The sequence below is a fragment of the Ranitomeya imitator genome, chromosome 6 (genome assembly GCF_032444005.1).
Source record: "Ranitomeya imitator isolate aRanImi1 chromosome 6, aRanImi1.pri, whole genome shotgun sequence".
Classification (NCBI taxonomy): domain Eukaryota; kingdom Metazoa; phylum Chordata; class Amphibia; order Anura; family Dendrobatidae; genus Ranitomeya; species Ranitomeya imitator.
In genome coordinates this window covers 115,388,406-115,412,732 of record NC_091287.1, presented here as the reverse complement: position 1 = coordinate 115,412,732, position 24,327 = coordinate 115,388,406, and the positions used below count along the sequence as shown (strand labels likewise).

At 39.8% G+C, this 24,327-nt stretch overlaps 1 protein-coding gene across 4 annotated transcripts in view; it reads right to left on the bottom strand.

Annotated features, from left to right (window-relative positions):
• Positions 1-24,327, bottom strand: part of RBMS3 (RNA binding motif single stranded interacting protein 3) — a 983,638-nt gene that overhangs the window by 238,141 nt on the left and 721,170 nt on the right. The gene's annotated exons all lie outside the window — the stretch shown is intronic.

Sequence of the window (24,327 nt, the reverse complement as noted above, 5' to 3'; positions counted from 1 at the left end):
CCATAACTCCCAAGCAGCATGCCTGCTGTCTTGGGGTCACATTTTGACACCGAACTTTCTTTTACTCCCTATATACAATCACTCACTCGCTCTTGTCACCTACATCTTAAAAACATCTCCAGAATCCAACCTTTTCTCACCTTTGAAACTGCTAAGACTCTTACTGTCGCTCTTATTCATTCCTATCTGGACTACTGCAACTCTCTTCTGATCGGTCTCCCTCTTACCAAACTTTCTCCTCTCCAATCAATCTTTAATGAGGCAGCCAGGGTCATATTTCTGTCCAGCCACTTCACCGATGCCTCAATCTTGTGTTAGTCATTACACTGGCTACCCATTCACTACATCTCTCTCACCCACAAAGCTCTCCACAGTTCTGCACCGCCTTATATCTCCTCTCTCATCTCTGTCTATCGCCCTCTTCACGTGCCCTCTGTTCTACAAATGATCTAAGACTAACATCCCCCATAATCCGAACCTCGCACCTCCGTCTCCAAGACTTCTCTAATGCTGCATCTGGAATGCACTTCCCCACACGTTCAGGCTTATACCTAGCCCCGACCTATTCAAGTGCGCTTTAAAAACCCATCACTTCAAACAAGCCTACCACATCAACTACTCAGTAAACTAACTTTGTCCTGTTCCCTCCTTCCAAATATTATTCTGAATCTGCACCCTACTATTCATCTGTCTCCACACCATCCATGCACATAACTGCACTTGATACTGGACTATTGCACTTAAACACATGGGTTGATGACCGGATCATGCAGCTTTATATGAAAATCCCTATTTATTATAATTGCCAGACCTGAAATAACAAGCACTTTTCACCTATTGTGCCCCCATTTCCTTGTAGATTGTAAGCTTGCGAGCAGTGACCTCACTCCTAAGGTCTCTGTTTAAATTGTCTTAACTTATATTGAATTTATTGTCTGTACATGTCCCCGCTAATTGTAAAGTGCTGTGGAATATGTTGGCACTATATAAATAAAAATTATTACTATTATTATAAGACGATTATGCAATGGATAATATTTCACAACACTGAAGATCCACACAAGGTCGAGATGAAGCAAAACATAAGAGGTTGTATAACCAAGAAAACATGTCATCTGTCAACTTCTGAGTTGATTACTAGGGGTCTAAATATAGCTATCACTACTGGAAGTTGTGTGCAATTTTACAAAGTTTCTACTGAATTCAGTAGGAAACTGTGTAATGTATGATCATGTTAAGCTGACAAGACAGAGTGATTCTCTACTCTGAGTAAAGCCACGTTCACATGATCAGTATTTGGTAAGTATTTTAATAGATGTCTTTAAGTAAAATAAAGAGTCCACAAAGGGGAACAATGTATTTAAACCTTTTCTATCATTGGACGTACTATTCCGTCCATGTGACCCAGGCCCTAATTCCCATGAACGGACTAGTACATCACATGCGATGAGCTGCGCTCATGGACCGTTCCCAGCACTTTAACCCCCAGAACACTGCAATCAAACAAGATCGCAGCATTCCTGAGGCATAGGGAAGCATCGTGCATCCCTGAGAACCTCAGAACAACGTGATGTGATCATGTTGTTCCAAGGGTCTCCTCCTTGCAGGCCCTGCAGATCCAAGATGGCTGTGGGGTCCTTTTGGGTCCTGCAGGGAGGTGGCTTGTCAGTGCCTGCTGAGAGCAGGCACCAGCAAGCCTCCTTCACTGCCTGTCAGATCGCTGATCTGACACAGTGCTGTGCAAAGTGTCAGATCAGCGATCAGACATTATACAGTGATGTCCCACCCTGGGACAATGTAAAAAAGTTTTAAAAAAACTGTTATACTGTGTAAAAATATTTTTAAAACATTCCTAAATAGATAAAAAAATAAAAATAAATATTGGTCCAATAAATACATTTCTTTATGTAAATAAAAAAAAACAATAAAAGTACACATTTAGTATCGCCGCATCCGTAATGACCCGACCTATAAAACTGTCCCACTAGTTAACTCCTTCAGTGAAAAAAAGAAGGCAAAAAACAATACTTTATCATCATACATGCTATCAAAAAGACAGATATAAATAAACATAGCACCCCTGAAAACGCCACCACACAGTGTCATCAGCAAAAAAATAAAAAACTTATAGCCCTCAGAATAAAGCGATGCAAAAATAATAGTTTTTTATATAAAATAGTTTTTATTGTATAAAAGCGCCAAACATAAAAAGATATAAATGAGGTATTGCTGTAATCGTACTGACCCGAAGAATAAAACTGCTTTATCAATTTTACCAAACGTGGAACGGTATAAACGCCCCAAACCCCCAAAAGAAAATCATGATTTGCTGGTTTTTGTTTATTCTGCCAAACAAAAATCGGATTAAAAAGCGATCAAAAAATGTCATGTACCCAAAAATGGTACCAGTAAAAACATCAACTAGTCCCGCAAAAAACATGACCTCACATGACTCTGTGGCCGAAAATATGGAAAAATTATAGCTCTCAAAATGTGGTGACGCAAAACTATTTTTTGCAATCAAAAGCGCCTTTTAGTGTGTGACAGCTGCCAAACATAAAAACCCGCTATAAAAACCCACTATAAATAGTAAATCAAACTTCCCTTTATTATTGCCTTAGTTAGGGAAAATTAATAAAATAGAAATGTATTTATTTCCATTTTCCCATTAGGGTTAGGGTTAGGGTTGAAGCTAAAGTTAGGGTTAGAGTTGGGGCTAAAGTTAGGGTTAGGGTTGGGGCTAAAGTTCGGGTTAGGGTTGGGGCTAGAGTTGGGGTTAGGGTTTGGATTATGTTTCCGGTTGGGTTAGGGGTGTGTCAAGGTTATGGGTGTGGATAGGATTATGGTTAGGGTTGAGATTAGGGTTAGGGGTGTGTTGGGTTGGGATTAGGGTTAGGGGTGTGTTCAGGTTGGGATTAGGGTTAGGGATGTGTTGGGGTTAGGGGTGTGTTGGGGTTAGGGGTGTAGCTAGGGTTGGGGTTAGTGCTAGGGGTGTGTTGGGGGTAGGGTTAGAGTTAGAATTGGGGGGTTTCCACTGTTTAGGCACATCAGGGGCTCTGCAAATGCAACATGACGTCCGATCTCAATTCCATCCAATTCTGTGTTGAATAAGTTAAACGGTGTTCCTTCCCTTCCAAGCTCTGCCGTGAGCACAAACAGTGTTTTACCCCCACATATGGGGTATCAGAGAACTCAGGACAAATTGGAAAAAAACTTTTAAGGTCCAATTTCTCCTGTTGCCCTTGGGAAAATAAACTGCATTATAAACTTTAGTGTAACACTTGGGGGTTCAAAGTTCTCACAACACATCTAAATAAGTTCCTTTGGGGGTCTATTTTTCAATATCGGGTCACTTGTGGGGGGTATCTACAGATTAGGTACATCAGAGGTTCTGCAAACACAACCTGACGCCCGCAGACCATTACATCAAAGTCTGCATCCCAAAACGGCGCTCCTTCCCTTCCGAGCACTGCCATGCACCCAAACGGTGGTTCCCCCACATATGGGGTGTCAGCATACTCAGGGCAAATTTCCACAACAATGTTTTGGGTCCAATTTCTCTGGATACCCTTGGGAAAATACAAAATTTGGGGCTAAAATATCATTTTTGTGAAAAAAAATTTTTAATTTTCACGGCTCTACATTATCAACTTTAGTGAAACAATTGGGGCTAAAACTGCACACCACATATCTAGTTAAATTTTTTAACTGGTCTAGCTTAAAAATGGGGTCACTTTTGGGGGATTTCCACTGTTTAGGCACATCAGGGGCTCTCCAAACACGACATGGCATCTTATCTCAATTCCAGCCAATTCTACGTTGAAATAGTCAAACAGTGCTCCTTCCCTTCCGAGCTCTGCCTTGTGCCCACACAGTAGTTTACCCGCACATATGGGGTATTAGCGTACTCAGGACAAATTTCACAACAACTTTTGGGTCCAATATCATTTGTTACCCTTGAGAAAATAAAAAATTGGGGCAAAAAATAATCTTTGGGAAAAAAATATGATTTTTTATTTTTACGGCTCTACATTAAAAACTTCTGTGAAGCACTTGGGGGTTCAAAGTGCTCACCTTACATCTAGATAAGTTCCTTAGGGGGTTTATTTTCCAAAATGCTGTCACTTGTGGAGTTTTCCACTGTTTAGGCACATCATGGGCTCTCCAAACCTGACATGTTGTCCTTTATAATTCCTGACAATTTTGCATTGAAAAGTCAAACAGCGTTCCGTCCCTTCCGAGCTCTGCCATGTGCCCAAACAGTGGTTTACCCCCACATATGGTGTATCGGCGTACTCAGGACAAATTGTACAATAACTTTTGTGGTCCACTTTCTCCAGTTACTCTTTGCAAAATAAAACAAATTGTATCTGAATATTTTTTGTGTGAAAAAAGTTAAATATTCATTTTTTTAAACATTCCAAAAAATCCTGTGAAGCACCTGAAGGGTTAATAAACTTCTTAAATGTGGTTTTGAACACCTTGAGAGGTGAAGTTTTTAGAATGGTGTCACTTTGGGGTATTTTTTATCGTTTAGACCCTTCAAAGTGACTTCAAATGTGATGTGGTCACTAAAAAAAATGATGTTATAAAAATGAGAAATCGCTTGTCAAATTTTAACCCTTATATCTTCCTAACAAAAAAAAATTGGTCCCAATATTGTGGTGATGTAAAGTAGACATGTGGGAAATGTTACTTATTAACTATTTTGCGTAACATATCTCTGTGATTTAAGGGCATGAAAATTCAAATTTGGAAAATTGCTAAATTTTAAAAATTTTCACCAAATTTCTGTTTTTTCACAAAAAGAAACCGGGATCCATTGATGCATTCCAGAGTTATAACCTCATAAAGGGACAGTGGTCATAATTTTAAAAATTGGCCTGGTCATTAACGTGCAAACCACCCTTTGGGGTAAGAGGGTTAATTACTCTATTGCTATAATTTGACTCAGATCAAAAATAATAGAACAAAAAATGGGCAAAAATTTGGTTGTCACCAAAAAATCCACTTTTGCCAAAATGTGGATTTTTTGGGAATCCATTATCTTCTGTGCAGATTCTGCAAAATGGCAACTGCCATTTTTCTGAAATGTAAAGGGATGTCAAAAGGTTAATAAATAAAAATACACATACGTACCCTACCCCTCACCCCACTTCTATGTTACTCACCATCACTTGTCCAATCCGCATTGCATCTTCTTGTTACTGTTGTGAGCTCTAATTCCCAGGGTCTATTCACACTAGGCTGGGACTTCCATTTGTGATGTGGCCCAGGACTGTTCTGCAAATGTTCACGCAATGTCATGGCACACGTCATGATGTTGTGACTTTATGCATACTTCAACAAAACCATCCTAGGCTTCATTTGAGCCAGAAGTGCTGGCTTAGCTTGAAGAGGCCAAGGGATTCAGTGCTCGCAGCAGTGATAAGATGTGATGAGTTCCGGATGAGTGACGGAGAGGAGCGGAGGGTCTGGGGAGATGTACATGTGAATGGTAAGCTGAGTAGAAGTATTTCTCTTATTTTTTACTTCTTATGTTTAAAATGTTCTGCAGTCTGGAGAGACCTCAGAGCATAGTAATGGGCAGCATGATAGCTCAGTGGTTAGCACTGTTGCTTTGGAGTTCTGGGTTCAAATCTGGCCAAGGACAACATCTGCAAGGAATTTGCATGTTCTCCCCATGTTTGTGTGAGTTTCCTCTCACACTCCAAAGTCATATTGATAGTGAATTTAGACTATAAACCCCAATAAGGAAAGAGATGGTAATATCTATGAAGCACTGTAGAATATGATGTTGATAATATAAATAAGCATAATAATAAAGGACATTTAATTTGTGAGAAATAATGCATCAAATTTCCCAGGAAATCCAGGCAAATTAGAATTTTGCATATCAATGTCAGTTATTAAAAATATACTCTTTGCCCAATTCTTCCTACTACAATTTAATGGTTTTATCAAGATGATATTGATATTATTCTGAATGTTCATTATGCTTGATCGTTCACTTAAATATACAATGAAATCATGGTCATCAAAGGTTTCCTATACAGTGTTGTCTATGTATCACCCAACCGGTTACTTTTTTTTCCCCATAATTTTAGCTAGTTTCCAATCATTATGTATTATAGCTTTCAGAATACATTAAGGCTGTAGCGCTAGACAAATAGAAGCTCAGCGATAGCTCTGTGAATCTTGAAGTGTTAAACACTCTGTCTTGCCCTCCAGCTTCTCTCAATAAGATGCCACTATGGGACTCGTTCCATTACCTGGTTTAATCATCCTTTAACTTAGGTTATTTGCTTAGAGGCATAGAGTCTTCGCAGAGCAAAAAAAAATGAATGTAAAAAGATCATCATCTAATGGTAATATATTTTCCCCAAAATATCTAAAAGAGAAAACTGTGTAAACAACCGGCAGCAATATAATAAACTCTTTGCATTAGGTTTGATATAGTACACCACAAACATGCTATAATAACAGAACATGGGGCCTACACCTCTTCAACTGCTCTCTGCAAGGTATTTGTTAACATGGTAGACGCATCTCCGTGGGCTATCATTAGGACTAGCAAATAACAGACAGAATGACCTCTGGTCACAGTCTATGAAGTCATTTTAGAGCTTAACGTTTGTCGTTTGTCACAAGAATGAAGTTGCCACCTACAGCGCGGTTTCCATAAGATAAAAATAATGATGATTTTTTTTCTGCATATGTAACTAAAAAAAACAAAGTCTGCCTGCACAAATCCAGCAACAGCAAGCCACCAATTAATTCACACTGATATAGTAATATTTATATATAGTAGAGATGAGTGGATCATAGAAAATATTGTGGAGAGGTATAAAAACCTTTTCATTACAAAACGTAAAGAAACCTGTAAGTTGCACGCAATTTAAAAGGTTCTAAAAGTTCACATTTTCCAGGATTGCTAAAAAAAACTCAGTCTTCACTTTATTCACAAAATAATTTTTTCCATAAATGAAAGCTGAATAAATATATTCTGCTGCACCTTGTCTTGACTATGCAAAAGAACATAAGAGTTAAAAACAGGTCATGCTTACTAAGACTTTCATTTAGCTCCCTCTGCATTTTCCTCTCTTTGTGACCCGCTGCAAGGGGAATAACTATAATAGGTTCCAATCGCACCCGGAGCCTAGAGACTGCTGACCCAAAAAGTCTCTTAGACCTTTATAAAAAGACCAATACTTTTACAGACTTGGAATAATTGGAGGACCCATTAGAGGTTTTGAATTTTTACCCATTGGCTTTAAGGTACGACACTGCCCAGAGCCACTCCTTTATATCATGCAGATTAATTTTCCTTCCCAGAAGCAGATAACAGTCTTCACTAAGCCTGACCATACACATCTATATATATAATTGTCTAAGGGTTTTTCCGTCTGTCTGTCTGTCTGTCCTGGAAATCCCGGCTCTCTGATTGGTCGAGGCCGCCAGGCCTCGACCAATCAGCGACGGGCACAGCGACGATGATGTCATAAAGGACGTAGACATCCCGCCTGGCGGCCTTCAACCAATCAGAGACGGGCACAGCGACGATGATGTCATAAAGGACATAGACATCCCGCGTCTCTGATTGGTCGAGGCCGCCAGGCCTCGACCAATCAGCAACGGGCACAGTATCGACGTAGATGTCATAATGGTTGCCATGGTGACGATGATGTCATAAAGGTTGCCTCGACCAATCAGCAACGGGCACAGTATCGACGTAGATGTCATAATGGTTGCCATGGTGACGATGATGTCATAAAGGTTGCCTCGACCAATCAGCGACGGGCACAGTCTGCCGCGAGTTCTGGAATCATCATTGTCCATATACTACGGGGACATGCATATTCTAGAATACCCGATGCGTTAGAATCGGGCCACAATCTAGTATACAAATGTTGAGCCAATAACTACATTTTCCATCCCCCACACATATGCATAGTTTTGTATGGATATAATGGAGATAGGGCAGAAATCACTACCAGATCATTCTGGAAGTTGCTTAAAGAAGAAGCAAAGCTGAACTGAACATTGCATATGGCTCAGTGCCTGATAGTCTTTTTAGTTCCATAGACAATTAATGGGGTGGAATGATGGATGCATAAGGGGCAGCTCCACTCAGATCCTCCTAAACACATATGTTTAGCCATTAGAGAGCATGAAGCGTAGGAGACCCCTGTTCTGGAAATTGATGGGGATCTCAGGGGTTAGGCTAGGACCAATATAACATGTATCATTTTCAAAAGGAAAAAACTTCTGGATTATGGCCCCAACACTGCTCACTGGAGCCTTCAGTAGAAATTGTTCTGTAACCAATTCCATCAATATGTTTTGCTACAATAAGGATCCAAAGGTATTGAGACAACTTACTGATTTGAGATATTTCTTGTGTGGTATCTTTGTAACGAGACACCTTTTTATAGGCCATCAGTTGAACCAGCTAATATTATTTTTCACTAAGTGGCAATATTACTTTCTAATTACTGATAAATAGCAGCTGGTGTCATGACTTTCCTTGGCTTTTTGAACCTCTCTTTCTTCATGTCTTCAATACTTTTTCCCTGTGTCATTTCTCATTTTTACACATAACTTAAATTATGGACATCTATGGCTGGATTTCTTTGCCCGTGTTGACTAGATGGCTACTTACTGACATCCGATAAGCATTCCATATCAAAAGGACCTTTACAAATAAATTACATTTACAGTACTTAGAAACTTAGTGACGTGTTCAATACCTATTTCGACCGCTGTACATTATATAATTATATATATGAGCCTATACTGCAGTGCATACATTACACTATGTTTTTGTTATGGCCAAAATGAGAGTGCAACAGAAAAAATGATGGAGTGGAGACAATTAAGGGCAGGGTTTAATGAATGATGACGGCAGAGTCCTCTAGTGAGAAGAGTCTATCAGGATTTAATGAGCCATTGCATAATCTATACACAAAGCTGTCCTAGGAATTAAAGATAGCTATCTGTCATATTGATTGTAAGATTAGTATGTTCAATAGAAATCACATGCATTCATCTATAACAAATCTTGTTTACTTTAGTTGAAAAAAGGTCTATGTAAGCAAAAAAAAGCCCAAAACGAGAAAAGAAGCTGTGAATGTAGGGTTTTCCATATTGTCACAAAAAATTTGAATAAATGTTAAAGCAGATCTATTATTAGATTTAAAAAGATAAACTGCATACATAATTAAAAGAATCTCTTAGACTTGATAAGAATTGTGAGTTTACTTTAAAAATCCAATAAGAATATGTAAAGTCAGAACAGACATGTGCATGCTGTAGACAGTCACTGGCTGCAGGGGTGACAAGGCGCCACCACTGTGGCCAACATAATGCAGTCATGGTCACATGTTCATCAGATCATAACAGGATGTACAGAGATAAGCTCTGCACTAACTAGATCAATCCAGATGGACATGTGACCACTGTAGTCAATCACTGGTCACAGTAGTAACATGTTGTTCATCACTGTGGCCAGTGCTTGGAGACAGTAGTCACATGCCTGTATAGTGGGGAACCTAAGAATCTAGGTAGAGTTAAATGAGAAGCAGTATTGAATTCTTTTTTTACATTTATACCATTTTGGATATTTGAAAAAAAATGTTCAGGGGAGGAAAACTGTTTAACACCTTTTTGACATCGGGCGTAATAGTATGCCAATGTCAGACACCCTCCCTTTGATGTGGGCCCTTGGGGTGAGCCCACATCTTTTCTGACACATGTCAGCTGTTTTGGTGTGGACAGTTGCGAAGTCCTGCTGGAGAATGAAATTACCATCTCCAAAAAATTTGATGGCAGACGAAAGCATGAAGTGCTTTAAAATTTCCTGGTAGACAGCTGCACTGACTTTGGTCTTGATAAAACACAGTTTTATCGCAGATAACATGACTCCCCAAGCCATCACTGATTGTGGAAACTTCATACTAGACCTCAAGTAGCTTGGATTGTGTGCCTCTCCACTCTTCCTCCAGACTCTAGGATGTTGAATTTCAAATGAAATGCAAAATTTACTTTCATTTGAAAGCAACACTTTGGACCACTGAGCAACAGTCCAGGTAAGGTGCTTCTGGTGTTGTCTATTGGTCATGAGTGGGGCAGAACAGTGGCTCAGTGCTTAGCCTTGTAGCATAGGAGTCCTAGGTTCAAATCCCACCAAGGACAACATCTGCAAGAAGTTTGTATGCCACTTTTGCGTGGGTTTCATCCGAGTACTCCGGTTTCCTCCCACATTCCAAAGACATACTGAAAGGAAATTTATATTGTGAGCCTCATCAAGAACAGCCATGATAATGTGTGCAAAACTGTAAAATGCTGTGGAATATATTAGCACTATATAAAAATAAAGATAATTATTATTATGAGTGGCTTGACACAAGGAATACAACACTAATAATAATAATAATCTTTATTTATATAGCGCCAACATATTCCGCAGCGCTTTACAGTTTCAAGCACAATAGTCATAAGTAACAACGTTAACAATACAATAATTAAAGCGAAATAAGACGACCCTGCTCATGAGAGCTTACAATCTACAATGAGGTGGGGGAGATACAAAGTACAGGTGTGTATTTACAATGATGCATTTACAATGATGGTCCAGCCATCTTCAGGGGGTGGGGGATAAATGGAGATAGTGAATGGGCCACACACACACACACAAACAAAATTACTTTGATTAGTTAACGTGGTAGGCCGCTCTGAACAGATGTGTAATAGCCCATGTCCCGGGTACGTCTGTGTGGTGTCTCTTGAAGCAATGACTCCAGCAGCAGTCCACTCCTTGTGAATCTCTCACAAATATTTGAATGGCCTTTTCTCAACAATCCTTTCAAGGCTGCGGTTATCCCGTTTGCTTGTGCACCTTTTTCTACCACACTTTTTCCTTCCACTCAACTTTCCATTAATATGCTTAGATACAGCACTCTGTGAGCAGCCAGCTTCTTTAGCAATGATCTTTTGTGGCTTACCCTACTTATGGAGTGTTTCAATGACTGCCTTCTGGACATTTGTGAAGTCAGCAGTCTTCCCCATGATTGTGGAGCCTACTGAAACAGACTAAGGGACCTTTTTAAATGCTTAGGAAGCCTTTGCAGTTTTTTTTGTTAATTATTCATTCATTGGCTGTAGGCCATAATCATTAACATATATAAACACTTGAAATAGATCATTATGTTTGTAAAGACTCTTTTTAATATATGAGTTTCACTCATTGTATTGAAGAACTGAAATAAATTAACTTTTTCATGACATTCTAATTTTGTGAGAAGCACCTGTATCTAACTTATTGATATGGGCATAGATGTGATAGAAATGTTAAAATAGTTCTACCTGTATGACTCATATCTGCGGTCTTGTTGTTGAGAAATTGGCTTTTATTTCTTTATGCTATTAAGTTCTTCCAGGCTCTGGGGTGTGCGCTACCTGGAAGAAATCTCTGCCTCTTGTATTCATTTGCACACCACCCTCACAGTGCCATGTAACTTGTAATGGTGGTTGTCTGCACCCTGCAATACTGTGATTATACATACTTGTTCTGCCCTTCTATGGGCAGGCATGTGCGGTGATAAGATGCTTTCCCCCACTTCCTTCCTCCCTGCATATTTAGAAATCATACAGTTTCTGATGCCCCTGTCACCCATGTACACATGGTGGAGAGATCACCTAATCGCCACACAAGCTGGAGGTCATTGCAATGGAAGTAGCAGTGACTCGCTGGCACCTGTGCAGAAGAACGCTAAAGCCAAAGCCCATAGAAGGGCTGAATAGGTAAGTTTAATTGTGCTGTTGCAGGGTGCAGGTGCGGGATTCCGCGGCCACCATTACACTTCACAGGGCCCTATGATGCTGATGCGAGGGGGGCAAGTACGCCAATGAAGACAGGAGGCAGAGATTTCTTCCAGGTATCGCATGCCCCGGAACCTGTAAGAAATCATTAACACAAAGAAATAAAAGACGATTTCTCGGCAACCAGACCACAGATATGAAGCATACAGGTAGGACTAGTGTGACATTTCTATCACCAGTATGTCCATATTGGTACATTATATACAGTTGTGCTCAAAAGTTTACATACTCAGGCAAAATTTTTGCTTTCTTGGCCTTTTTTCAGAGAATATGAATGATAACACCAAAACTTTTTTCTCCACTCATGGTTATTGGTTGGGTGAAGCCATTTTTTTATCAAACTACTGTGTTTTCTCTTTTCTATTTTGTTGGTTATCCCCTGTTCTCTCTTTTACGCAGAAGAGCTGGATGAGATACTTGGTAATGAACAGAATGGACAGTGTGCACAGCCACTTGGCTGATCACATGAGAAAATGACCTAGCATGTTGTTAACTGTGTTGACAATTATAATGATTTATACTACATACAGTTAGGGCCAGAAATATTTGGACAGTGACACAATTTTCGCGAGTTGGGCTCTGCATGCCACCACATTGGATTTGAAATGAAACCTCTACAACAGAATTCAAGTGCAGATTGTAACGTTTAATTTGAAGGGTTGAACAAAAATATCTGATAAAAAATGTAGGAATTGTACACATTTCTTTACAAACACTCCACATTTTAGGAGGTCAAAAGTAATTGGACAAATAAACATAACCCAAACAAAATATTTTTATTTTCAATATTTTGTTGCAAATCCTTTGCAGGCAATCACTGCCTTAAGTCTGGAACCCATGGACATCACCAAACGCTGGGTTTCCTCCTTCTTAATGCTTTGCCAGGCCTTTACAGCCGCAGCCTTCAGGTCTTGCTTGTTTGTGGGTCTTTCCGTCTTAAGTCTGGATTTGAGCAAGTGAAATGCATGCTCAATTGGGTTTAGATCTGGAGATTGACTTGGCCATTGCAGAATGTTCCACTTTTTGGCACTCATGAACTCCTGGGTAGCTTTGGATGTATGCTTGGGGTCATTGTCCATCTGTACTATGAAGCGCCGTCCAATCAACTTTGCAGCATTTGGCTGAATCTGGGCTGAAAGTATATCCCGGTACACTTCAGAATTCATCCGGCTACTCTTGTCTGCTCTTATGTCATCAATAAACACAAGTGACCCAGTGCCATTGAAAACCATGCATGCCCATGCCATCACGTTGCCTCCACCATGTTTTACAGAGGATGTGGTGTGCCTTGGATCATGTGCCGTTCCCTTTCTTCTCCAAACTTTTTTCTTCCCATCATTCTGGTACAGGTTGATCTTTGTCTCATCTGTCCATAGAATACTTTTCCAGAACTGAGCTGGCTTCTTGAGGTGTTTTTCTGCAAATTTAACTCTGGCCTGTCTATTTTTGGTATTGATGAATGGTTTGCATCTAGATGTGAACCCTTTGTATTTACTGTCATGGAGTCTTCTCTTTACTGTTGACTTAGAGACAGATACACCTACTTCACTGAGAGTGTTCTGGACTTCAGTTGATGTTGTGAATGGGTTCTTCTTCACCAAATTAAGTATGCGGCGATCATCCACCACTGTTGTCATCCGTGGACGCCCAGGCCTTTTTGAGTTCCCAAGCTCACCAGTCAATTCCTTTTTTCTCAGAATGTACCCAACTGTTGATTTTGCTACTCCAAGCATGTCTGCTATCTCTCTGATGGATTTTTTCTTTTTTTTTCAGCCTCAGGATGTTCTGCTTCACCTCAATTGAGAGTTCCTTTGACCGCATGTTGTCTGCTCACAGCAACAGCTTCCAAATGCAAAACCACACACCTGGAATCCACCCCTGACCTTTTAACTACTTCATTGATTACAGGTTAACGAGGGAGACGCCTTCAGAGTTAATTGCAGCCCTTAGAGTCCATTGTCCAATTACTTTTTGTCCCTTGAAAAAGAGGACGCTATGCATTACAGAGCTATGATTCCTAAACCCTTTCTCCGATTTGGATGTGGAAACTATCATATTGCAGCTGGGAGTGTGCACTTTCAGCCCATATTATATATATAATTGTATTTCTGAACATGTTTTTGTAAACAGCTAAAATAACAAAACTTGTGTCACTGTCCAAATATTTCTGGCCCTAACTGTACATTGGTCTTGGCTATTTATATTTATACTAGATGGTGGCCCGATTCTAACACATCGGGTATTCTAGAATATGCATGTCCACGTAGTATATTGCCCAGTCATGTAGTATATTGCCCAGCGACGTAGTATATTGCCCAGTGACGTAGTATACAGTACAGAGCCGCGCAGTATATTGCCCAGTCACGTACTATATTGCCCAGCCACATAGTATATTGCCCAGTCACGTACTATATTGCCCAGCTGCGTAGTATATTGCCCAGTCACGTAGTATTTTGCCCAGCCATGCAGTATATTGCCCAGCCAAGTAGTATATTGCACAGCCCATGTACTATATTGCACAGCCCACATAGTATATTGCCCAGCTGCGTAGTATATTGCCCAGCTATATAGTATATTGCCCAGCCACGTAGTATATTGCCCAGTCACATAGTATATTGCACAGCCCACGCAGTATATTGCCCAGTCACGTACTATATTGCCCATCCACGTAGTATATTGCCCAGCGATGTAGTATACAGCAGAGCATATTGCCCAGTTACGTAGTATATTGCCCAGTGACGTACAGCACAGAGCCATGCAGTATATTGCCCAGTGACGTAGTATACAGCACAGAGCCACGTAGTATATTGCCCAGCCATGTAGTATATATTGCCCAGCCACGTAGTATATTGCCCAGCTACGTAATATACAGCACAGAGCATATTGCCCAGTCACGTAGTATATTGCCCAGTTACATAGTATATTGCCCAGTGTCGTAGTATATTGCCCAGTGACGTAGTATACAGCGCAGAGCCAAGTAGTATATTGCCCAGCTACGTAGTATATTGCCCAGCCACGTATGTCACAGGTTAAAAAATACAAAATAAACATACTTATCTTCGGATCTGAGGGCCCCTTGTAGCTCTGTCGCCTGTTCGCCAGCTTCCGGTCCCAGGGTGTGATGATGTCGCGGTCACATGACCGTGACGTCATGGCAGGTCCTTCTCACGCAGGCCCGCAGGACCTGTGATGACGTTGCGGTCACATGACCGTGACGTCATGGAACGTCCTTGTCATGCAGGCGCGCAGGACCTGTGATGATGTCACGGTCACATGACCGTGACATCATGGAAGGTCCTTGTCGCATACCATCTTTAGCACCCGAGGAGCGGGAAAGGCGCCAAAGGGTGAGTATATGATGATTTTTTATTTTTTTTATTTTTTTTTAAATTACATCTTTTTACTATTAACGCTGCATAGGCAGCATCAATAGTAAAAACTTGGTCACACAGGGCTAATAGCGGTGGTAACGGAGTGAGTTACCCATGGCATAACGCGGTCCATTACCGCTGGCATTAACCCTGTGTGAGTGGTGACTGCGGGGAGTATGGAGTGGGCGCTGAGTGCAGGGGAGTAGGGAGGGACTAATCGGACTGTGGCCATCGCTGATTGGTCACAGCAGCCATGACAGGCAGCTGGCAAGACCAATCAGTGACTTGGATTCCATGACAGAGGCCGCAACCAATAAATATGGGTGACAGACAGAAGGACTGACAGACAGACAGAAGTGACCCTTAGACAATTATATAGTATATTTCAAATCTCAGATTTTTCACCTTGTATTTGTGCTTCCCTAAACTAAATTTGTATTTTGTCTTCTGTTCTAACCTTGGATGGTTCAGTGACTACATGTTAGTCCTATGGTAATGTACCTAATTTTTTTTGCTTTGAACTGACTCTTTGACTACAGGAAATCCTATTACAACATACTTCCAGATATTAATCTACCAGACGACCATCACTTACCATACTGAACCAAAGTATTAGGGTTGAAAGAGTCTAAAGACCTCAGAGGGTTAGCCACATGGCTTAGAAATCCCTTAGCAATTAAAGTTGTATAATGTGTGTCTAAAACTCAAGCCATACAGTGAAAATGTGAAGGTACAGATGAATGACCTCGGGGAGACCAAAACATCCAACACCGCGGAGACACCATCACGTGTTTCTCAACGCAGTGATCCAGAACACTGCCCCCATCCCTTATGGGAAATATGCAAATGCATGTAAAGTAAGCTGCGGAGACACCATCACGTGTTTCTCAACGCAAGCAATGAATAGCCAGGCCTTTCCCCGGGAAGGAACAACCACGGGAAGGGTAAAAAAAAAACCAAAACAGCTGTCTGTGGATGGATACCATGCTTGGCATAGGTGGTTTTCCTTTATTGGATGTTTTCCTTTATTGGATGCTGCCCTTCCCGTGGTTGTTCCTTCCCGGGGAAAGGCCTGGCTATTCATTGCTTGCGTTGAGAAACACGTGATGGTGTCTCCGCAACTTACTTTACATGCATTTGCATATTTCCCATAAGGGATGGGGGCAGTGTTCTGGATCACTGCATTGAGAAACACGTGATGGTGTCTCCGCGGTGTTGGATGTTTTGGTCTCCCCAAGGTCATTCATCTGTACCTTTACAGCCTTTTACTAGGCACTGCTCCTAATAGCCAGTGTCCTACTCCACACTGATGAGGGGCAAAAACCCCGAAACAGCTGTCTGTGGATGGATACCATGCTTGGCATAGGTGGTTTTCCTTTATTGGATGTTTTCCTTTATTGGATGCTGCCCTTCCCGTGGTTGTTCCTTCCCGGGGAAAGGCCTGGCTATTCATTGCTTGCGTTGAGAAACACATGATGGTGTCTCCGCAGCTTACTTTACATACAGTGGGAATGACACGGGCCCTTGCTGTTGCTGACTGCAATCTACTACAGACTTCATCCAAGCAAAGCCAACAAAACAGTCCGTAGATGATAACAGTCCACTATGCTATAGCTAGACTGGTATAGGTACCGGAGCCTTGCCCAGCCGTGCACCTTTTCTTTAATATTCTATTTTAAAAATTTTCTTATGAATAATCTGCAGAAGCACTCCACTCTTTTGCCTTCAGGTTTCCTGGCAGTCAAGGATGGTGCACTTCTGAAGAATGACAATATTTTTTTAGTATGTTCTCATTTTAACTTTATTCCATTTATAAGGTTTTCCTAAAAAAATGGGAAGTTTTACTCCTTGCTACCATGGATTCAAGATTAATGTCTATCAATTTGCTTGTCTATATTGAGCAGGAGCTGGTCTTGAGTTTTTCCATGCATTGCATCTCAAATGCCTTGGAGCTTCCTACCTTATTAATGAGCTAATGAAAAAACATTTTGACATGATGTGCAATTATTCCCATTTGCATTTGAGGCAACCCATTAAACTGGAATGACTCACAGTCTGCTGTAGCGGCTATCTGTTCTTGCAGATCTAGAGACACACAATAACCCACTCATAGTCATAAATGTTCACCAATACACATGGAAAGAAGGTTGTTACAACTTGTGCCTGTTTCTCCTTTATTGCAGTGCCTTGTACTAGTGAGTGCTGGTGATGGCATCTTATACCTTTTCTGAGCTTAATGGCCGACATGCACATGAGATAACTGATGGCACAATGATTATCCCACACACAGGAAAGTTGGGCATGGCTGCGTATTCCAGTGTTATTTTTGAAAGAGCTGTCACCAGACTCTTCTCAAGGAGGAAGAATATGATTAACCACTGAAATTCATCAGGACAAAACTATATGTTCACTAAAATCATCTGTCCACGATACATATTAGAGTGTTTGTCGATCTCACACAGATCAGCGAGCTTGGCTGACATGATGTGTGTGCCTAAAAATAGTTTAGATATTCAACTAGGGGCAGTAAGATATTATCTCATGCTCTATTAGACTGAGATTTGTTATGCTTGGATCGAGAGACTTACTCTGTTGTCTATTGGTCATATGCCCTTACAGATCTCTGATGCCCTCACATTCTGCAACACTTCCAGGCACAACAACACGTCTTTCTCACAGCAAACAACAATAAACTTTTTTGCCTTCCTGATACCTCAGCCCTTGGAACCTATAACCTAACCTGTTTCCTCTATTACTATGGTTTTGCAAGTATCATCTCTGTACCTCTTGGTACAAATTACACGAATATTATGTAAAATGTGTAATATGTCATGGACTGAACAAAGAGGCAGATGGTCTTTGCATTATTTTATTCTACATGTATGAGATTTCTTTACTCACTATAGATTTAATACACTTTTTTTTTATCTTCGCAACTACAGTTGCATGTAAAAGTTTGGGCACTCCTGGTCAAAATTACTGTTACTGTGAACAGTTAATCAAGTTGAAAATGAAGTGATCTTCAAAAGGGCTAAAGTTAAAGATGACATATTTCCTTTGTGTTTTAGGCAAAACAAAAAATATATTGTCATATTTCACACTGTAAAAAATACAAAACGGAAAATGAGCCAATGCAAACATTTGAGTTCCCTTGGAGATGTATGCTCAGATAACTTTGACCAAGGTTTCAGACCTCAATTATGCTATTAGGGTTATGGCTTGTTCACTGTCATCATTAGGAAAAGCCAGGTGATAGAAAACAGCTTTAAAAAAAACCTGCTTCCCCTAATCTTATGCCAAAAAACAGCAGCAATGTGTTCTCCAAGCAGCTGCCTAGGAATCTGAAAATAAAAATGGCAGAGGCCCACAAAGCTGGAGAAGGATATAAGCAGATAGCAAAGCATTTTAAAGTTGCCTTTTCCTCAGTTTGAAAGGTAGTTAAGAAATGGCAGTTAACAGGAATGGTGGAGGTCAAGATAAAGTCTGGGCGACCAAGCAAAATTTCAGCGAGAGCTGCACGTAGAATTGCTAGAGAGGAAAATGAGAACCCCAGCTTGAATGTTAAAGACCTTCAGAAAGATTTATCAGACTCTGGAGTTGTGGTACATTGTTCTACTGTTCCGAGACACCTGCACAAATATGGCCTTCCTGGAAGAGTAATCAGAAGAATTCCTCTCTTGCATCCTCAACATAAAATTCAGCACAAGAAGTATGCAAAAGAACATCTTGAAATTTTGGAAACAAGTTCTGTGGACCGATGAGGTTAAAATAGAACCCTTTTGACACAGTGATCAAAGGTATGGAGAAAAAGGACACAGAATTTCAGGAAAAGAACATCTCACCAACCATTTAGCATGGGGCTGGATAAATCATGCTTTGGGATTGTGTTGCAACCAATGGCATGAGGAGCATTTCATGGGTAGAGTTAAGAATGGATTCAATGAAATTTCAACAAATTATTGATGCACACATAACATCATCTGTAAAAATGCTGAAGTTTATAAGCGGAAGCGGAAGGCTTTTACAAATGGTTAATTATCCTAAACACTCATCAAAATCGACAATAGACTTCCTCAAAGGGCACAAACTGAATGCTTTACAATGACCCTCACTGTCCCCCGATCTGAACATAATCGAAAATCAGTGGCTTGACCTCAAAATAGCAGTACATGAAATATAACCCAGGAATCTCACAGAACTGGAAGAATTTTACAAGGAAGAATGGATGAAAATCCCTCAAACTAGAAATGAAAGACTTTTGGCTGGCTACAAAAAGCGTTCACAAGTTGTAATATTTACAAAAGGGGTGCTACTAGGTACTAACCATGTATGGTGCCAAACATTTGCTTCTGCCCATTTTCCTTTTGGAAACATCACTGAACATCCCATCTGAAAATAATGCATTTAAAATTCTACGTCGCTTAGTATTTATAATTGCCCAGTGCAAGTATTAATCCAAATTTCTTCTCTTTCTATGTAATCACTGCAGTACAACTGCAGGAATTTGTAAATATTCATCAGACCTCTCTTAACAATGAAACATTCCCTGTTAGAAACAAAAGCAGAACTGGTGAAGTGTTATAGGAGTCAGTTCCAAATAGTCATAAATGAATGGGAAGAATTAAAATCTAGATACAGCTGGGAAATTCATGTGGTGAAGCTGTACTGGAAATACTAATGCAAAGTTTTGTTCCTAAGAGGAAAATGAAAAAAAAATCTAATCAGGAGACTCTTACTCCCATTAAAATGAAATATTCATAAATACTAATGATTTAGCAGAAATAATTTTTAATGATTTTTATGCAACTTTGGGTAGGCGCACTTAGCAGAAAATGACTGCATTCACCAATTCAAACTGGTATATTCGGTAGGGGAATTGAATATATAAGCAAATAACCTCAAGAAGATAATTAAAAATCTGTTTTAAAAATGCTCAAAATATTTCTTCTCAAAATGAAATTAAACTTGTCTGGAATAGTTTTTGTTCGCTAAGGTATACAAGTTCCTCAGAACATTTAATGTAGTCTTCATTGTACCTGAATTCATTGATCTTCTCAACCAAGACGGCTTTCTTGTGTCAGTAATTAAAGACATGAGTTAGTAACCTAGAGAGCGACCTTCATGAATAAATACATTTGATGTAATGTGCTGTAGGATATATTTACTCTACAAATGTAGCATGCTCCAATTTAGCAATTGATGTAGACTGTCATTTCCACTGTGTCGATCACAGCTGGTGGTTATACACTAATGTACTGTATTGCTGTCTGATGAGACAGTGTTGGAATATTGGCTTGCCTTAGCAGGGCTCCATTGACCACATACCAAATTATGAATGTGTAGGTAAGGACCATTATATAGTACTTATGGTCTGAAACTAACACAAAGAAGCTGTAACTGATATAACTCTAGCTATTTTGATACAGTTTTTCAGCCTATTGTTAGGAATGGATTTAAAAAAAAGTCTCTTGTGTTTTTATAAAATCGAAATCCGAAGTAAGAATAGTTTTAAAAGGGGTTGTCCCAAGAACAAAGTACATTTTAATTAATAGATCTTGGCGTAATAATAATAAGTTCCACTAGTAAATGTCTTAAATAATGTTACTGTCCCAAGACAGTTTTATAAATGTGCCCCTGCTATGTATTGTATAATGGTTGTGCCTGACCGTGGAGAAATATGGTAGAATATAAAAAAGCTTCTTTGCAGGGGAGGAAGTAAAAGAGAGTATACAGACAGGACACCATGGAGTCACAGCTGATTCTTTCTCTGACATAAAACAGGTTTTTTACACAGGTAGGAAGTGTTTTTCTTACCAAACCAGCAGCTGCGATCCCATGCTGTCCTGTCAGTATACTCTCTTTTGCTTTCTCCCCTGGCCAGGAGCTGTGGTACAATCAGACCATGCTCTTGCATATTTAGTCACAGCCATTACACAGTACACAGTAGGTCATATTAATAAGGTTACCTAAGCACAGGAGAAAATGTTTTAACGCATCCAATTGTGAAACATATTTTTCTTCTAGGATTTAAATATGAAAGTGTAGTTTCTTTGTGGGACAACCTTTTTAATGTTATTTGCCTATGACATCTGTGACACTAGTCACTACTCACGGACAGAATATGAGGCAGAGAAGTCAGATGTTCCAACGTCAGTACAAAGAGAGCATGTACAAAACCAAGGGAAAAGACAAAGGCGTATGTAAGGTGGGTCAAAATGCTACAAAATAGTGGATGAAGGCAAAAGGACAAGAAAAAGGGATAGTCAGAACATGGTCCAAGGGTCAGGCAGTGGAAGAGCAAAACTTAGATCAACAGAATCAGGCAATCACTAACAAACTATGTCTGGCAGGGATCAGAGGCAAACAGATATGTTAAATAGCTTGAGCAATCTCCAGAACAGAGAACAGCTAGAGAAAGTTCTGCACCTCTCAGTCCCAGATTGGACAGATGGACCGTCAATCAAAGCACCAACAGCTTAGCATGCCCAACACAAGATTGGACAGCTGAGCTGTCAATGAAATCACTGACAACTCAGCTTGACCCAGTTTCAAAACAACAGCAAAACAATCGCTCACTGAGTGGAGGAATGATGACGACATATATTTCAGGAGACACTGCATTCCCCTACTGCATCCGATGGGTCCCGTCTGCCATGGTTAATGGACATTTCCACTCTCTCTGAATCCCTAGAAAGCCCAGTGATGCTATTCCTTTAAATACTGGTACAAGTAAATTTTTCCGATTTTCGTCTGACAAGGTCGTTTCACGCATATCCTATTCTACCATGATGAAGAGTATATTACCTGAAATTTTGCTATACTTCACCTTTCAGTGTAATATTTTTTCATACGAGAGAAGAAAAATAAAAAGCATTCAAATAAACTCTCCCTTTTGTGCCTTTTCTTGATGTTCTATGTCTCTATACTCTAACTTTAGTAAATGCCAGCGTTTATTATTCTATTTTTTTTTATCTAGATGTTTTTGCCTAATTCATTACTGGAGACTTTTCAAAATGTTGCTATTATTTTTTCTTTTTGCAGTTGTGCTCCAGTACTTTAGTGTAGTATAAAATGTGTCATATTATCATTTTTTTCTTGCGCAATTGAAGCTTAACATGAAGCATTTTAGGGCTAATTTGAAGTATAATGCCACTTTTTATTCTAGAAAAGTATAAAAGAGTAAAAAATAAGAATTTTAGAATGTGTGACAATTTATTAATCAATTTTGATTTATTTGGTGCATAATCTGCCAGTGCAACAAGAAAGATGAGACAAAATAATGCCGAAGAAAAAGCAAAATATGATTCGAAGGCTGAGACTTCCCCAAGGTATTAGGATAAGATATATTTGAATACATATTGTCTCCACTCATTTACATGAATTCTGTGATGATTGATGACTTCTGAGGTGACTACTTAAGAAAGTATTGAAATGAAGAGGGAATAATAGAACAAACTGTTTTTTAAATAATAGATTGAAAACTGCCTTGCTCAATTGTTTTACCACATTCTAATGCACCATATATGACACGTCATCATCTGCAGTTTAAACAATGAATTTTCTAAATGCTCAAAGAAGAACAAAATTGGTATAAAAAGCACATCCATTTCATGCACGATGGTGTTAGAGGGCTGGCTCCTCAGGGGCGGGTTTACAGGATTAAATCACAAGCATCATTTACTGCACATCCATAGCTTGTAGTGTAATGACAGTTACCCAAATTGAATACTACATTTTAAAGCAATAGGGTGCTAATAAATCACATAAAGGATCAAATTTATTTTGAAAATAAAGAGGAAGAATGATTATATACTAGGTATATTAGGGCCCTTTTAGATGACCTACCTCTGGCATTAAATAACTGCAACTGACTAAATACAGGCCAATTTGTTTTAGTAAATAAAGGCCGATCAGTATTTTATATGCAAAGAACAATCGTTAGTATTCACATAGAATAACTTTGTAATCAGCCACACAACCCTTCTTTACCCAGGATGACGTGCTGTTGTTAACGACTATTTCGATGCAGGTATGAACAGTCCAATTAACAAATGAGCGTTTTTCTTTCATTCATCAAATGATTGCCAGCATGTTTCCTCAAGCTGATAGTAGGTAAATGAGCGTTCTAATGAAAACCTGTTAACGATTATCAGCTCATCTAAATGAGAATATAGTCCTACTCTGTTATGTTTTAAAAAGGAAAAATATGCAATCTAACTGAGCATTTCTAGCAGTCATCGCATCTGCCATTGGGTCCGGTAGTTGTATAGTCAAACTTTCTATGTTAAAAGTGTTATAAAAGTGATACCTCAGTGAGATTGCGTGCAAAGTAAATATGGAGAAGATAAGTGAAGGAGGAAGACAGGAACAGTAAAGGGGCAAGCTGATAATTAGACCATGCTTTACAAAAAAGAAAAAAAAAAAAGAAAAAAAAAGAGCATGAACCGCACATCCCAAAATCATACGTTGATCTAAAGCCGCTAGGCAAAAATTAATATAACTGAATATGAGGTTTTCAGTTTAACATTCTGATCAGACTGTATGAAGCCCACTGCCCCTTCACGGCAAACCTTGTAGTGGGTCCTATCGCCCTAACAGAGCGGAGCCGTGCGGCGCCCACCGCCACAGCGGCCATGCACCAGCAGGGTGGACGGCCTGTTGCCCCACAGCACCCATGCTGCAAGACTGAGTCCCCAAGACTCCAGACCGTGCCACCCCACCAGCACAAAGCCACAGCAACAATGGCCGCCACCCAGTGGGCAGTGGGTTTCATACAGTCTGATCAGAATGTTAAACTGAAAACCTCATATTCAGTTATATTAATTTTTGCCTAGCGGCTTTAGATCAACGTATGATTTTGGGATGTGCGGTTCATGCTCTTTTTTTTCTTTTTTGCAAAGCATGATAATTAGACCATTTTACCTTTGAGGCCAAGGTGGGGGGTGCTTTTCCAAAATTTGGCAACGAGCCGAATGATTTAATTTACAGCTCTTAATTAGCATAGTAATACATATTCAATATAATTAATGTCGTTCATAAGTTGACAATAAAGTTAGAAAGGTTCCCTGTATCTTAA